Below are 8,685 nucleotides of genomic sequence, written 5' to 3' on the forward strand. Positions count from 1 at the left end.
AAGAAAGAAAAACTTGGGCAGAAGTTGTGTTTATAATTTTGGGAAAAGAAAGTTGATTCCAAGGATTGTAATGTTTTACCCATCAAAATTATGAACCTTTTACCCTTTTTCTTTTAGCCATACACAAAAACCCATATGATGTCCAAAAAAGACCTCCCAATCAGTATCCGAGAGATGCCATGTCACGCAAACGGAAGTCGGGAATAACACTCTGATCCCCAACAGAGAAGAGGACCACAAACTGGAAATGAATGGATAGCCGAAAAGAATCTCCAGCAGAGAGAGTCATATCGGTAACACTCTGATCCCCAGCTGGAGAAAATAAAATAAAATAAAATGAGAGAGTCTTATCGGTGAAAACCTCCACAGGCACCGTAAGGCAACGTAAGTTGAGAGAAATAAAATGAGAGAGTTTTATCGATGAAAACCTTCACAGGTACCATAAGGCGACGGGAGTTGAGAGAAATGAGAGAGTCTTATTAGTGAAAACCCCTCGAAGGGCATTGTGAGGCGACAAGACTAGGTTGGCGGAAAGGATCCGCATTTGGCAAAGAGTTGAGTGTTTGTTTATCCCCAGCAGGATGAGGCCATCCGGAAGATTGATTGATACGAATAGACTGGGTTGGTTAATCCAGAATGCACGACATGATCTTTGGGATCGATTATATCATTCGGATAAGTTCTTTTCTTTCTTTTCCCCAGCATTTGTTCAGAAAGATTTCTTCTTTTTCTATTTTTTTTAAATCATCACTTTTCTTAATTTCTTGGTTTAAAGACTTTACCTCCCCAGCAGTTTGTTTTTGAAAAGAATTTTCAGATCTTACTACCAATTGACAAAATGGTGCAAAACAAAATGCAAATAGGACAGGCCCAAGATAAGGCGACAAAGCAAAAAGAGGTTGGTCGCAAGAACAAATGATGGATGGGTCTAGATCCCAAGAGGACCAAATTTCCAAGGGAAGTTGGAGAAAACGGAAAAGCAACAGTTAAAAGATTATGAGGATCCCCAGCAGATTTGCGAGATACAGGATCAACTCCGACAGGTTCTCGACCAAGTTCCACAATGGTCGGACAACACAGAGTGGGGAAGGAAGAGAAAAGAAAAACCATCCCCAGCAGGAGTATTATCCTCAGCAAATAATATCATCCCCAACAAGTTTTGTAGCAAAGCAGGGAAAGGAAAAAGGGGAAAACCATCCCCAGCAGGAGTGGCACGACCACTCACCACGTTTTAAACTAACAAATTTTTCTTTGATTTGAAGCAGGGAAAGGAAATGTTATTGACAGCGGGAAGACATGGCCACAAAGAAGATTATCAAACTGGGGCAGAAAATTTTCTCTCATTGCGAAAATTTTCTTGAAATCAGATACCCACTTGGGGAAGATGGAAGATAACACAAGTTTTGAAGGAAGTGAAATCCCTCGCAGTTTACGGGAGAAAGAGTACAAGTTTTAAAGAAAGCAATCTTGGAAGAAGCAAGATAACCCAAGTTTTAAGGGTAGTGGTCTTTGAATCAATATCATCCCCACCATCGTTGAAGGGAGGAAATTAACTAGTCTTAAAGAAGGAAGATAATTCCCCAGCAGTGTTATCCCTGGCAGGTTTCAGAGAAGTGAAAACACCAGCTTGAGGAAAGTAGTTCCAAGTGGAAGGAAGGCACTAGCTTTAAAGGAAGTAATCTGTGAAGAAGGAAAATAACATAGTTGTGAATAAAACACCGGTGTTGTCCCCAGCAATTTTCGGAGGAATAAGACACTAGTTTTGAGGGAAGCAGTTGAAAGAAGATGATTCAAGTTAAAGGAGTCAGGAGCTCGCCTGGAGAATGGAGGCTGATTTATTTCAAAGTTGCTGATGATGTCAGGAGCCCGCCTGGAGAATGGAGGCTGAATTATTTTTAAGTTGTTGTTGGAGTCAAGAGCCCGCCTCGAGAATGGAGGCTTATTACATTTCAAGTCTGGAAGTTGGGAGCCCGCCCATATAATAGAGGAATACATTTCAGTCTTTACATTTCAATTTTTGAAGTTGGGAGCCCGCCCATATAATAGAGGAATGCATTTCAGTCTTTATATTTCAAGTTTTGAAGTTGGGAGCCCGCCCATATAATAGAGGAGTACATTTCAGTCTTTACATTTCAAGTTTTGAAATTGGGAGCCCGCCCATATAATAGAGGAATACATTTCAGTCTTTACATTTCCAGTTTTGAAGTTGGGAGCCCGCCCATATAACAGAGGAATACATTTCAAGTTTCGAAGTTGGGAGCCCGCCCATATAACAGAGGAATACATTTCAGTCTTTACATTTCAAGTTTTGAAGTTGGGAGCCCGCCCATATAACAAAGGAATACATTTCAGTCTTTACATTTCAAGTTTTGAAGTTGGGAGCCCGCCCATATAACAGAGGAATACATTTCAGTCTTTACATTTCAAGTTTTGAAGTTGGGAGCCCGCCCATATAACAGAGGAATATATTTCAGTCTTTATATTTCAAGTTTTGAAGTTGGGAGCCCGCCCATATAACAGAGGAATATATTTCAGTCTTTATATTTCAAGTTTTGAAGTTGGGAGCCCGCCCATATAACAGAGGAATACATTTCAGTCTTTACATTTCAAGTTTTGAAGTTGGGAGCCCGCCCATATAGTAGATGAATACATTTCAGTCTTTACATTTCCAGTTTTGAATTTGGGAGCCCGCCCATATAACAGGGGAATACATTTCAGTCTTTACATTTCAAGTTTTGAAGTAGGGAGCCCGCCCATATAACATAGGAATACATTTCAGTTGTTAAATTTCAAGTTTTGAAGTTGGGAGCCCGCCCATATAACAGATGAATATATGGAAGTTTGAAGTCATTAAAGCAGAGGAATACAACCGAAATCCCTAGCGGGAAACAGCAAAAATCCCCAGCAGAGGAAGGAAGTTCAAGATTCGATGGAAAAATAATGCGAAGCTCACGAGAAGGAAATAAGCAGTTCGATATCGGCAGTCAAGGGAGAATACAAGACAAATCAGAAGTAAAGAAATACCAGAGGAGTCACCGAGACATCAAAGCAACAAGAGATACAAGAGCACGGCTGAAGATCTAGATAAGATTTTGTAATTCATAGACTATAGTTTAGTCTAGCTTCTTGTTTTCTTTCAGCATGGTGTAATAAGGAGGTCGGCAAGCAGTAATAACAGCATGCAACAGCAGTAACATTGCAGTCCCATGGTAGTCCCAGCTACCAAAACTTCCCGAACTACATTAACCTGATTCTCTTCTAGCCAGGGATATATAGGAAACCTTTGAAGCAAAGGTTCGGTTAAATCTTTCAAAAAATTGCTTCACACGGAGTACTCGAATGGGCAAAAATCGCTCGTATCTGCTCATTTTATCTTTGCACGAAAATCCTTCGTGTTTTCGAACAAAGAGGGATAGCTGTGAGCACGTGATTTTTGCCCTATGTGAGAATTACTCCCAAAAATTCAAAATAAAACAATTTTCCTTTGTGTGCAATTTTGAGAATTTTCGTGGCATTTTTGGATAATTATTTGTATTTGTCCGTGCATGTTTATTTGTTAAATTAATAAAAATACAAAAATATGTCGCATTTGCATTTAGGATTTAATTCTACAATTAGGAGCAATTAAGTTTGTTTTACAAGAACAAAAAATCATCAAAATAATGTACGTTGCATTTTTAGCATTTAATGTCCAAATTGTGTGATTTGATCGTAATTGCTATTTAATTGTGTGTTAATGGTTATTAAGAGTTAATTAGCATTTTTATAAATTAATTTAGTTTTATAGGCTAATTTAGGATTTTTAGAATTTAGTTTTAGTTTAAGAAAAAATAAAAGAAGAAAAAAAGAAGCAATGGAAATAAGAAGAAAATCGGATTGGGCCACCTTTTAAATTAAATCAACCAGACCCAAACCAAATAACCCCCACCGGGTCGACCCGACCCGGTCTGCCCCATAACCCCAAACAAACACCCCCCCCTTCTTCCATTTTTCATTTCCATTTTTTACCCCTAAACCCTAAAACACCCGCCCCCCCTCTCCTTCTCCTTCTCCAAGCAGCCCCTCAAGCTCCCATGGCTACCCTCCTTCCCCCTCACCACCATCTGCCCCAAGCGACCCCTCCAGCTCCAAGCCCTCACCTCCATGGCAGTTGTTGCTTCACTCATCTTCGTCCAAACGACCACCAGCCCACAGACGAACCAGTCTGACGCCTAAACAACAACAGAATACACTCTGACGCTTAGCATCTCTACCAAACGACCCGCTGCCCCCTCCAGTCAACCAGCTCGTCGTCCTACTCCTACCCATTCCTCGACGTGAGCTGCTACTGCGTGCAGCTTCACCGGCTGCTTCGTCGACCTCCAGCGAACCAAACGCCCAAGCTCCCTTTGTCTTCAACCAGTCAGCTCGCCTCCAGCTCCATCACGTAATGACCATAACCATCTCCATGTCCACCAGCTGCTCCACCAAGCAACCAAACAGTCCATCGGCAACTAGTGACCCCCATCGTTCTGCTTCTAACTTCACCTCCAGCCACGACCTGCACAGCCAGTCTGCCATGGCCGCTGTTTCCTTCATGGCTGTTGTTGCTTCACCTTTGCTGCCTCACCCATCGTCCTAAAATGACCCCTCCATCTCCAAGCCACAACTGCTCACCCCAACTCCATCTCCAGGCAGTACGTCGAGGTCATGCATTCGAGGTCATGCTCAGTCATACGTCGAGGCAGTCCGTCGAGGTTCCGTTCGAACCCGGACTTCAAACTAGTAGGTTTCCGGTCTCTTTTCTTTTAGTTTTCGTTCAGTGAATTCATCTTCCGCTCTTTTTCTTCTTTCTATGATTGTGTTTGTGTTCCGATAGATTGGTTTGAATTCGAACCGAGGTCTTTGTTTGTATTAGAGATAATTCGTGTTCATTTTTGTTTGAAGTTCGTTAGTTTTTAATCAAGTGATTTAATGTCGAGTGTTTATGTGCTGGTTCTTAGTTTTTGATTTAGTTTGAATCATTCATCTTTGTTATGATGTTGTTTGATTTAGTTTGAGGTCAACTGATGATTGAGTTTAGTGATTTGAATCTACCTGTTTGTCCTATTAAGTTTGTTGATATGAATCTGACCATAATAAACGGAATTGAGAGTTAGTTCCATGTGTTTAATTTGTCAATTGTCAGGCCTGATTTGGTTATAGCTGCTATAATTTGGTTAAATGCTTAGAGGAATTGGTTATAGCTGATATGGTTTTGGAACAGGTTGAAAGTGGATGGGGGCAGAATGGTAATTTCAGTAGTTTCAGGGGCATTTTCGGGATTTTAAGTCGTAAAAAATGATTAATTTGAGTGTTCTGTCCACTAAGTACTAAAAATATTAAAATAATATATTATTTAATACATGGTGGGGGCAAGACATGTGGTAGTGGGCAATAATGCATTGTTTAATATAGTGGGGGACAAGACATATGGTGGTGGGAATTAATGTATTTGTTTAATATAGTGGGAGACAAAACATGCAGTAGTGGGGAACAAGGCATGCAAGTGTGGGAGAATATTTCGGATTAGTTTAAGTCTTTCAAGGGAAGAGTTTTGTTATAAATAGGGTCATTTCAAGACCAAAAGGGGGGGGATTTTTTTGAGAGAGTCTAGACCGGATTTTTAACATTTAAAAGTTCAGTAATTTGAGGAACTAGTACTGTTGCGGTTTCAATTAGTTCTTTCTGAGTTTGCTATTGGTTACTGGCTACTGTTTTCATTGGTGATTGTTGTTTAGTCTTTTACAAACTTTTGGGGCTGTTCTTTCGAGCTTGTTTGGTTTTCTTCAAATTTTTCTGAGCCTCGAATTTGGTTTGAACTGCTGCTGTTGGGTTGATGTTGTTTTGCTGTGTTACTACTGTTGCTGACTGCTCCTTCATCTTCTTGTATTTCCATTATCCAGGTACATGTTCTAAAGCTCTCAAATTTAATGGAAAGGAAGTAAAGAGTTGTTGGAATGGATTTCCGAAAATAACTATTTCTTTGTGTTTAATTTGATGTATAAGCAGTAGTTCACTTGATATTTCGTAGTATGTATTGGAATGATTTTGAAATGCATAACTGGACTGATTGAATCTATTTCTACAAACATGGAATATCAATTGTAATTAATCTTAGTTGGTGATTACTAGTTATGAAATATAGTGTAGTTAATTCTTTTTTTTCAATAGTCGCGTAATAGTTTCAAATAGGTTATGCCACGAAACAGGTTCAAATAGTTCATGGAAATCAGCATGTTGGTTTAATAGGGTTAGTTCTGAAATTGCGAGTTCGCTTGAGTAAGTAACATCATTTAAATAGCAATGTGAATAATGTTAGTAACTAATATTCTCAAATATTAATGATTGATGGTAGCCTAATGTCAGTTTTTTTTAAGCATTGACGCATTTCTTCGACAAGTCGTAAAAAGAGTAAAAAAATGGCTTTGTATTACACATAGTTAGTTCCAATAGTTCAATTCATCTAATAATGTTAGCTTAAATTAATCAAAGAATAGTTAGTTTGTTTTGATATTACTAGGTGTCAATCTCGTGTTCTATTCATAATCTCAACTTTAGTGTTATTCACTAATAGAATAAGGAACCATACAATCTCCCTTGAGTAAGCTCTGTTGTAATTTTCCGTTTGCATTTGTCTTAATCTAATAGACAATAAGAGGCACGAACTTATAAACATGTAACTAATTAGGACCTCTTCTCTTTTATTTTAGAGACGAACTTAATAGAAAATGTAGTCACTTTAGGATTGTCCTTTAAAAAATAAACGAGATGAGCCTCGCCTAGTAAAACTCACCGATTGCGGGGCCCTCACGATTGTATATATATTAATTACTTAGAACTCGGGATCGGCCGCTTAGCGAATTTCACGGCCTTTTTCCCAAAGTAATAACGCGTTAGTCATTGTTAGGCGCGTACTTTTAATAATTTACTTTCTTAAACTCGGGTGCACATTTATGTGACCCAAATCCAAATCTCAACGAAGTCGAAATGTGTCGTTAATCACGGGTACATTGATTGTGACGTGGTTCGAGATGCATTTCCATGACGTTGCAAATTCCTTTAAAAAATAATGAATGAGACGAGCCTCGACAAACAAGAATACACAAACTGCGGGGCCCTCAACGGACAGTTATTTCAAATGCTTAGATTTCGAGACAGGTCGCATAGCGAACTTTACAGCTTTTCTCAAAATAATAACGTGTTAGAATCTTTAGGCGCGTATTTAATAATGTTATCTTCCTAAACTCGGGTGCACATTTATGTGACCCAAATCCAAATCTCAACGAAGTTGGAACGTATCGAAAATTGCGGGTACATTTATGTGGCGCAATTCGAGATGCATTCTCACGACGTTGCAATTCTTTGAATAAATAATAACAAAGCGGTAAACAGTTAAAATTTGCACGTAGGTTCATAATTGTATAAAATCAGATAATCAAGCCGAATATGACAGTTGAGCGACCGTGCTAGAACCACGGAACTCGGGAATGCCTAACACCTTCTCCCGGGTTAACAGAATTCCTTATCCGGATTTCTGGTGCGCAGACTGTTAAACAGAGTCATTCTTTTCTTCGATTCGGGATTCAACCGGTGACTTGGGATACCATAAATCTCCCAAGTAGTGACTCTGAAATAAATAAATAAATCCCGTTTCGATTGTCCTTTAATTGGGAAAAACTCCCTTCCGCGCCTCTTTGCGGCGACGCGGGTGAAAAAGGAGGTGTGACAAGACGAACTGATAATTTGAAGATAGGTAATGTACGTAATTATCCACAGTGGGTCCACTCCAAAGGACTTGTAGTCCAATCTAAGGCTTCGTGGCAATGCGATAGATACTTTGTTACCTAACAGTTTTTAGGTTTAAAGCTCAAAATCCTCAGTTAGGTACAATAATAATTTAGTTTTATTTGGTTTTAATTGTATGAGTTTATATTCCTATCCCTCCTTCACATTTTCATCAAATGTCTTTTCCATGTTGTTGGCAACAACGTTATAGAGAATAATATCTATTTATATCTATATTTATCTATCTATTTATATTATATTATATTATATTATTATAAAAGCATGAATACAATGTCGGTTTACAAAAATAACCTTATAATATTAAATATAATAACTCATAATAAAAGGACATAACCGGAATTCTATATATTAGACTTATAATCCTATTAGTTTTAGGATATAATACTACACATTAGAAATCATACATGATTACCTTTAGGAATCCTATTAGTATAATTACTTTCTTAGGCTGTCTAATTAAAGTTAATTAAAATTTTACTTCATATAAAATATTTAAAATGAAAAGAGAAAACCATCGACAATCTAAAAATATGAACTAAAACACAAAATCATGTAAAAGCATAAACGTAGGAATAATCTATATCCTACCTTTTCCAATGGTAAAACTACACGATAACTTTTGTGTTCTTTGTCCTAATATTTTTTATCATACAACGTCAGGTTTGCCTCTATATTTTCTTTCATACCAAACTATTTGCCATTCTTAATTTTAAATCGATAAGTAATTTATTTAAAATTTTGGTTATTAAATTATAATTTTCTATTTTTATAATTTACTACGGCAAATATTTCTACAATTAGTATCACCATTAGCATAGAAAAAGTAATCACTGCTAGGAAAAGTAGTAATTATTTAGT

Source organism: Nicotiana sylvestris, chromosome 4 (assembly GCF_000393655.2).
Source record: "Nicotiana sylvestris chromosome 4, ASM39365v2, whole genome shotgun sequence".
NCBI lineage: Eukaryota > Viridiplantae > Streptophyta > Magnoliopsida > Solanales > Solanaceae > Nicotiana > Nicotiana sylvestris.